Source organism: Mastomys coucha, unplaced genomic scaffold (genome assembly GCF_008632895.1).
Source record: "Mastomys coucha isolate ucsf_1 unplaced genomic scaffold, UCSF_Mcou_1 pScaffold7, whole genome shotgun sequence".
NCBI classification, from domain to species: domain Eukaryota; kingdom Metazoa; phylum Chordata; class Mammalia; order Rodentia; family Muridae; genus Mastomys; species Mastomys coucha.
The window spans coordinates 97,469,712-97,476,917 of NW_022196913.1; the positions used below are offsets into that span (position 1 = coordinate 97,469,712).

The 7,206-nt window shown below is 46.1% G+C and overlaps 1 long non-coding RNA gene across 1 annotated transcript; it reads right to left on the bottom strand.

The window, feature by feature from the left end:
* Window positions 1-700: 700 nt before the first annotated feature.
* LOC116081666 lies at window positions 701-2,187 on the bottom strand. The gene is made up of 2 exons (XR_004114956.1): window positions 2,143-2,187; window positions 701-1,052 (listed from the first exon to the last, which is right to left on the bottom strand). It is a non-coding gene; the product is annotated as an uncharacterized LOC116081666 (long non-coding RNA).
* Window positions 2,188-7,206: the final 5,019 nt, after the last annotated feature.

Genomic DNA, 7,206 nt, shown 5'->3' on the forward strand with positions numbered 1-7,206 from the left:
GAAAACCGTACTGTATCTCTGGTGGGCCTTTAAATTAGAACCTCATGACAGGCTTGATCAAGTAAACAGCAATATCTCCTTTGTAAACCTGTGAGACACTGTTCACTAGGAGAAGTGAAACTTGACACATGCACGCACACACACTCACATACGCACACACTCACGCAGGCGCGCACACACACACACACACACACACACACACACACACGCACGCATGGCCTACTAGACTGTGAGTTCTTCAAGGAAGAGGTCAGTAGCTTATTCTCAGTTTGATTCTTATTGCCTGGCACACAGTTCTGCTCATAGCAGCCTCTTAACGAGACGGGTAAATGAAAAACTGAAAAGACATTCATTCAACTTTGCTTAACTTCTTCCACATACCCAGAATTAAATAGCTTTTCTTTAATTAGCAATTTTTTGACCAGACAGCTGGTTGTTCAATTTCATTGATTTGTGAGTAAAAATTCAAAGCTGCCACCCTACCCCCTTCACGTTCATAAGACCATCTGGCTTAGTGGAAAGGAAAAGAAAACTTGAGGAAATTAAGTAAATGACGTCAGGGCTGGAACGGAAGCAGTTATGCTAGGGGCTGTTTTGTTTGTTTGTTTGTTTGTTTTTGAATGCTTTATGTCAGTTTCCAATAACTACACACAGCATACAATATGTTATCAGGGCTAAAAGGATAAAGGCTATGACAATATAATAGCTAAACATTTCGCTTTATTTACTACATATTAAATATATACGGCTTCACTCTACTGCCTATTAGGGGGTATACGACCTGACAGTGTCTCTGGAAGCAGGCTCAGCTATCTCTGAGGCAGGGCGTGGTGTTCTTGATGAACCTAAAGGAGTTGGTGTCCAACAGGTCCAGCTATCTCTCGGCCAGAGGGCTATACTTGACCACGAAGGAAATGTTTGACTGTAGATAATGTTTGACCACGAAGAACGCTTGCCCTCGAAGCGTTCTTCCTTGGGTGGTCTCAGATGGTCTCTGGTCATTGTGGCAGACAGAGTCTGGAGGCTCAGGAGGTTCACGTCAGCAGCCATGGCTACCAAGAGCAAGGGATAGAGAGAGAGAGAGATGCTAGCTTGTCTCCTAGCTGCCTCTTTAAACTATTTTTGACGTCACACTGAAGCAGGGTTTAGATAACCACTCGCGTCTGGTTATCTTCTCAAGTTGTTTACTTTTCTATGGAAAATTTTCTGTACAAGTGTATACTTCTAATATCTCTCATTTTGGCAAAACATCTTTCATATATTATTCTAGATAACTAATATATCAAAACAACTAACTGCAAATAACTTATTTCAAAACAGCTCCAATCATTTCCTATTACAAGGTGGAGCAAGTCTTGCTGCAGGCCTGCTCCTTACATTCCATCCCCTGATACCTGAAATGATGTCAACATGAAAGGTATCACTCAGTGAGCGCAGTCGGGGGATTTACAGACTGTCGGCGCAAGGCTTTTTGGTAATTTCCATCCAACATATCTGTTATACCATAATCTCCTCTCATACAATCTATGGCATTAGGTAAAGGTTTATTAATTTTATCTGTACTCCATACTTTATACCAATGTAAATAAGCTGCAAACTCAAACAACAAATCCAAAATAAAAGGTCTACAAAATACTCTTGAGCAATAAGCTTCTAAGCTTTTGGGTTTTTGTTCTCTATCAAGGTAATTCATGGCACAACGCCAATCTCCATCACGTAAATACAAAGCTTCCCAAGGGTGATGTCTAATCATAGTTCTGCACATTTCATAATGTGGATAGTTTCCCTTGGCAATATAACAACTAATCAGGCTGGCTAAAATATGACACATGTGGTCAAAGGGGTGTTTATGTATTCTATGCTGTCTGCAATGATTTTCATGATGTAGGATGATGATATGGATTCTGACACTGCTCCTCTGTGACAGTGGCTACAGCAGAGTAGCGGGAGGGTCGTAGACACCCAGGCTGAGTCTTCTTTTTACCTGGCGGCGCGAGGCAGCTAAGGGAGGGCCAAGGGGAGGGATTTGGTTAAAATAACCAGTGTTAAAGTAACCAGTAGCCTGCTGTATTAGTCAGGGTTCTTTAGAGTCACAGAAGTTATGATAGTCTCTATGTAGTAAGGAATTTATTGCAGACTTACAGTCTGTAGTCCAACTCCCAACAATCCACTCCCAACAATGGTCGGCAGCAGCTGTGAATGGAAGTCCGAGGATCCAGCAGTTGCTCAGTCCCACAAGGCAAGCAATTGAAAAAGAGCGAGCTTTCCTTCTTCCTTATATAGGTCTCCAGCAAAAGGTGTGGCCCAGGTTAAAGGTGTTACCACACCCTTAACCCCAGGTGACCCCGATTGAACTCGCAGATCTTCCAGTCCCAATCTTCTAGGATTCATAGCCACTATGCCACCACACCTCCAATCCCAGATGATCTTGAACTCATAGATCTCTCTATCTTAATCCTCTGGGATTCGTAGCCACTACACCTCAAGATCTCCATGGCAAGATTCAGGTAGGAAACTTGTTATCTCTCAGCCTCTAGATTAGGGCCAGGTGAGCCCTCCAATTCTGGATTGCAGTTCATTTCAGATACAGTCAAGTTGACAACCAGGAATAGCCACTACACCTACTTTGGATAGCAAGATGAGTCGTAACCCCACCCCAGGCTCCGACAGGTCTTCTCATTCGCACAGCTCTCAGAGTGGGTGCTGGTCGGAGCTAAGGGAGTCCGATAGGAGTTCCCAGGGCTCTATTAGTGAGGACGAGGAGGACAAGAATGAGCGCCGGTCCAGTGGGCCAGAGCTCCAGGAGTCCAAGTGTAGAAGTGCCTGGAATTGGATTGGTGGTGAGTTCCCTTCTAAACCTCCACTATCTCACCTTCCTGGATTACCCTCTGATCTGCTTCTCCTGTCTTTTTCCCTAGGCCTCCTCTTTCTGCTGGAAGGATGTTGTTATCCATGGCTGTCTGGGTGTACAGGTCAGAGGGAGTGGCAGGACTCAGGGGAGGGCAGAAAGATTTGGCCCCACCAAGCATAGAGGGATCCAGATCTGATTGGGTCAGTGTTCCCAGAAACTGGAAGGATCTAGAATCTTGAAGTCGGGGCTTGAGTGGATTAGGGCCTCTACACATCAGTTTTCACCTTGGTTCCTCAGAAAAATCTGCTCGGTCCTCTTCTTGATCACTACCATGGCTACCATCTTTCTGGCAGGTGAGGAGCATCGATTCTCTGGGGCCCTACCTCTGCACCTTTGCAGCCAAGTCCAGCTCCCCTGGCCTCTGGCCTACATCCCATTCTAGTGACGCCCAAATTGGTCTCTCTCCCACGTGCTTCTGCAGCCCTAGCTTTCACCCCAACTCCTTACTTTCTTCCTTGTCCTCTTACATCAGAGGACACCTTTCCCATTTTGCTTTCTCCAGCAATCTGTTTGAAGATTTTGGTCTAATACATATCTATCCTCTCCAGCCAACCCTATCATTATGAGCACTCCGAGGCCCAGCAACTGCAGCAGAAAGTGTCCAGTGTTCTTAAGGCGAGTCCCATGCCCAGTTGGAAGGCTCAGAGGTCTAGCTGGCTGTGCTCACTTGTAAGGCTGCTTTGGAGCTCCCTCATCCTGGGTCCCACTGTGGGGAATCTTTCTCAAGGCCTTTAAGTTCCTACATCAGAGCATGGAGTTACTGAGAAGCGGGCCTACCTGTAAACTAGCTCACAATTCTCCTGGTCTACCCCTTTGCCTTTTTAGAGAGAAAACTGAATAGGGACTTATAAGCTGGACCATGCACAGAGCTCTGAAGGTAAGACACAGATATGTGGGAGAAGCTGTCTATGATGGTCATAGACAGCCATTCTACGGCACTGATGAGAAGTCCTTGTCAGAGCCCCTAAAAGTGATTTGTGCCTGTTCAGACGCCTCCATCGAACTTGAAAAGTCATCAACCCATTACAAGAGGAGGAAAGCTGTGTCTTAGAGCCAGATCTGCCCATCCTCTGTCACATGGAAGGTGGGCCTGGAGCCAGAGTGCTTGGGGACAGTACCAAGGGGCAAGAGCTGGGGTAAGAACAGGAGTCAGCCTGGTGCAGGGAGGAGTGGAGCTGAGGTCAGTTTGGCTTCAGAAGGCACCTCACTGGAAGCAGACTGACACAGTGTAGTGGGGCTCGAGCCAGGTAGATTCTGGAGTTAAAGCGAAGTGAACTGTAAATGTTGGGGGACCCAGCATTGCCTTATCTGGCTAGGCAAGAACAAGGGCAGAAGGCAGAGTTCTGGGCTGAGCAGCAGTCCTAAGACTGGGCTTCTGGGTTTGTCTTACATTCTGATGGTTTGCCAAAACCCCTGCAGCCAGGTATATTCCCTGGAAACTGCTGGGCTTTTGAAGGTAATCACGGCTACATGGTGATCTGATTGATGGCTTGTGTGCAGTTAATCGACATCACCCTGCAGCATCCTCCACCCATCGTGGCACACACTGGAGGAACTACCAATTCACCTCGAGAATTGGAAATCTTTGTGAGTGAGGCTGAGGCCTGGAGGTTGGGGAGTTGTGACTAGGGAACACTAGGCAGTGGTGTTTGCTCATCTACAAACTGGACATACTTCCCTCTGCCTCACAGGCTGCTCTAGGTTTATAAATCGACATAACCATATGTAGATATTAGGTATGGCTTGCCAAACTCTATACATATATTTTATTGTATCTACAAGACCTATGAAGTACAACGAGCGATCACAAACTCAGTCACACTACTTAAAAAAAAAAACTCCTTTTTTTAAAAAAAAAATGTATGAGTGTTTTTGCCTGTATGTACACCGCATGCATGCTCAGTGCCCCGGGAAGTCGGGTGCTACTCTGGGAACTGAAGTTAAGAACAGTTATGAGCCACCATGGGGGTGCTGGGAACCCAACCAGGGTCCTCTGTAAGAGCAGTCTTTCTGGCCCTGCTAATAACTTCCTAATGCATGGTTTGCATGCCTAAGACAGGGTCACTCTATGCAGGCTGACTTAAACTTAACAATCTTGAATTAGCATTGCTGGTTCTAGGACATGCTGGCTATTACTGGTTTCTTTAAGGCTATGTTCCAAACTACATACCCTGCCATGAGAACCTAAGCCAGAGCATGGGAGGTTACTGCTTTCTCTCCTCTCCCTCTGTATCTCACTGTTCTCACACACACTTCATCCACCAGGGCCTCCAAGCCGAAGACAAGACTGAAGTGTTCTTGGGAAAATTCATCTTTGATGTGCAGAAATCTGAAATCCAGACTTTCCACCTCCAGGTATGTTTATCTCTGGGGGTGACAGGGCAGGATGGGGAGGACAATCTTGACAGAGCAGTTACTGGCATGATCCATTTGTCTCCTCAGAATGACCCTCCATCTGCCTTCTCCGAGGTGAAGATTCAAGTTCTAAGCAACTGGGGCAATCCAATTCTTTACAATTTTCTATCAAGTCCACTTCCATGGCGTGCAGATCCCAGAGTTGGCCTATGATAATGCCACAGAGGTCACAGAGGGACTCCATTAAAAATGCTGTAGATTTGTGCTAAAGAAAGTGCATCGGTGCTAGGAGTGCATCTTTTGGGGAATGCCCCTGAGGTCTGTGGTATAGCAGTGTGACAGGAGATGCCCCTCAACCCATCCCCTTTGCCCGGGGAAGTCCAGAGGGCAATTTCACTATTTGTCATCTCAAGCTTTTGGGAAGAGTCGCCTTTCTTCTAAGTGAGCTCTTCTCCACTACAATGTCATGGTTTTTTTGCTAAAAAAAATTTTCAAGACATTTAAGAAACAAAATTTCTGATTCTTTTCTCTAGCTCTGCCATAGCCACTTAAACTGAGCAAAAAGGTATGGCTTTCATCTTAAAGACAAAGTTAGAATACAGATAGTTATTTTGAGTTCAGGAAAGTGACTTCCTTTGCCCATGGCAACTTAAAGTTATACGCCTCAAAGTCCCTTTAACTGATCTAGGAGGCAAGGCAGGTCTGTAAGCTGTGCTTCAAGAAACTCCAAGGATTCTGAGACTAGCTAGCATTTTACAAAGGAAAATTTACAATTTTTTTCCTGGGATTCCCAACAGTGGCTATTTAACGCCAGACCAAAGAGACAAAATATGACTGAAGGGCAAAAGCGCAGAGCCTGGCTGCCACACCACCCCCAAGAAGATAAAACACAGGAAGAAGAGATTGAAAGGGATTCTCCAACATCAGGATCAATCTTCATACTATTCCTTCTTTCCATTTTTTGGACATAGGGTCTCATTTAACCCAAGGGCCTGGCCTTGAACTCCTAATCCTCCTACTTCTGTGGAAGAGTGCTGGAATCGCAAGCATGCACCGCTGGACCCTAGTCCTGTACAGTTCCCCCAACTTTGTGCAACTTCCAGGTACCTCAATGTGCTCTGACTGCTTTGTCCTCTGTTCCCATCTGGAAGCCACCAACTGTTTCCTGCTCTTAATGAACTCCCAGGGGGAAAGATGGCCACTTATTTTCTTGCTGTGCTTGGGCTGGGCATGCAGTCTCTGCTGCCTGAACAAGGCCCTTGCCTCCGCGAGCTATGCTCTTAGATAGGAGAAAGGCTTGTATGTTTTAAACTTCTTGGAAGTCTACTACACCACACAAGTCCCCAGGCTCCATTTCCCTAATTATTGGGCCCCATTGTCACAGTACAGGACTAGTGACAAAGTGGGCAGTGGTGTCGGGAAAGTGTCCTCAGCTAGCTTCTGGTGCTAAAGAAAGGCTTTTCTAGGATGAGGCCACCAGTAATACTCGAAGTGCTAGTACTCTGAAGGACATAATCGAAGGAATAATCAGGGGCCTCATGATAAACGGTATAAAATGTGGTCCCTGCCTGGAGGCAGCACAGCCTCCTATTGTCAGGTAGCCAAACCCAAATCTGCTGTGTGTGTCTTTGGCTGTTAGGCCAAAAGATTTGCAATACCCTCTCTAAGTGGCTTTCTGAACAGATCCACTGTGCCCTTTCCCTCCATGTAACTTCGGATGGTGCTTGGATCTATCCCTCAAGGCCAGCTTTGCCTACCTGTGACTTCAGACAATTAATTTGCCCTCTCTGAGCCTCAGAAGCCTTCATTTGTAAAATGGAGATAATGTCCACACAAGGAACTCAGTGTGTGAGGCTTAGGTGAGATTCTGTATCATGGACATTTGCTTCTCTCTCCAGCACCCATGAAGAAATGGGGGCAAACCCCTAAGTCGCCCGTGT